The sequence below is a fragment of the Pteropus vampyrus genome, unplaced genomic scaffold (assembly GCF_000151845.1).
Source record: "Pteropus vampyrus isolate Shadow unplaced genomic scaffold, Pvam_2.0 Scaffold9, whole genome shotgun sequence".
Taxonomy (NCBI): domain Eukaryota; kingdom Metazoa; phylum Chordata; class Mammalia; order Chiroptera; family Pteropodidae; genus Pteropus; species Pteropus vampyrus.
This window is the reverse complement of record NW_011888790.1, coordinates 16,274,860-16,276,956: the sequence shown is the minus strand read 5'-3', so window position 1 is coordinate 16,276,956 and position 2,097 is coordinate 16,274,860.

Genomic DNA, 2,097 nt, shown 5'->3' with positions numbered 1-2,097 from the left:
TGATTTAAAAAAAAAAATGTTACTAAAGCCACCAACTAAATCCAGATGTACAAAAAGCCAATGTGTAATGAAATTATGCAAGAGTTTGTAGGTCATAATAACTTAGGTGTATGGGCAAAGAATTACAAGTGTTCAAAAATTCCCCAAATGATCTTTTATTTCTTTACAAATATGTTGAATTTTATCTATTGATTCTACTTTCGAAACGTATTCCCCCTGCTATAATTATAGGATTTTTTAATGGCATTTTCTTGAGTAGATTTTTATTACACTCACAATGAATGAACATCTAATAATGTGAAATGAGACAATAAAGAATATAATATGTGCACATATTTCCTATTTATTTTTTCCTACATAGTTTAAGTATGTTATACGAATCATTACTGAAATGCATAGAAATCCATTAGGGACAATTTACCATGTCATTATTATTACTGTTTATTAGTGGTTTCCTTGAGCATAATGTAGAGTACAGTAGAGTAATAGCTTTTAAACAAATAATAAGTAGAAATCCCAAGTGAATTTCAATATATTCAGCAAATCTTTCAAATTCTTCTGCTTTTCTCAATCAATTGGATTTTTAAATCCATTCTTAAATATGTGACATTAACATCTGGTTTAACAGATGTAAATAATGAAATAGAGTAGATTTATTTTCTTCTAACACGTAGCCTGCTTTTATTCATGGTAATAAAATCAAACAATTACCTGCTGACAGCTAAGGCCATTAACATCATGGGAGTATGGATACCTGAACTTTATGCTTCCATTTTTGCCCGCCTCGTATATCTCTCCAATCCATTCTCCATACTGTTACTTGAGTGATGTTTCAGAAACACAGTCTGAATATCTCACTTTATTATTATAAATAAATCCTCACCATGAATAGAATAAAATCTTGACTGTTTAGGTTTGTGTACAGATGTCTTTAGGATGTGTTTGTCCCTACTTATCTTTCCTTCCTAATGCAGGAGATTTGCTGTAGGATTACATAAGTCAGCATGGCTGGCACATAATGAGTGATATATACATGTGAAGTTCCTTTCATTATAGACTTGAACCAATCTACAGCCTAGGGGTGGGTTTTGGAAGGGTAGTTGGAAGACTGCAGAAACCTTAAGGCTAAGCCAAAATATTCAGATGGGGTCCATTCTTTTGGTCCTATAGCCTTCATCATTGCCATCTCATATTGCTTCCTCAACCTCTCTTCCAAAGTATATCCACCTATACCCACATTTTATTCTTCAAAGTCACTTTGTACATTTTGAGCAGTAACATTAATATATCATGTTCTTTCATGAAATTTCTTCCACTCAAAACACTCCTTAGTCTCTGGATTCCTTTGTAAATCTCCTATTCACCTTTCAAAATTTCTCTCTTATTTCACATCACTTCTGAAGCTTTCTTTTACATCTTTCTAAATGTCTAGGATCACTCTGCTGCATTGAAGGTACGTTGAACCTTATTCGATCATTTATTTTTCATGTCACCCCACTGACTTACTAGGTTTACCTTTCCTATTACTCTATGAATAACTTGAGGGTGGGATCATGTTTTTATTTATATTTTTTTTTATTTAGCACTTAATGTAGTGTTTAGCAGATGTTACGCACATAAAGTTACCTTCTGAAGCTGAATTTGGACAAATGTGTGTATAATATTAGTTAGGACTATATTAATAACCACATACATGGCAGTAAATGCGCAATTTGAATTTAAAAGCTGAGTGGTTGAAAGAAGTAATGCTGGTGAACTTTTACGAGCTTACCAAATTTTCAATTAAACCAAATAAAACAAAAAGATAGATTAAGAACATTTAATTTCCAATAATGTAGGGTTTTTTTGAATTAAAAAATTAGATAATTCAGCCCATACATTCAGTTGATCAAATTTTATTTTCCTTAATTGCAATACATTTATATTGAGATATCTCAGTATTTAAATTAACCTGAATAGATGAACAGAAATAAATACTTTTATATATTTATTAATCATTGATTCTTCATATAGCTTCTAACCTCCAATACTTCTATTCTGAAGTTATCTGTTTCTCTTAATTCAATTCTGTTTTCTTTGTAATTTGTACTAATGCTT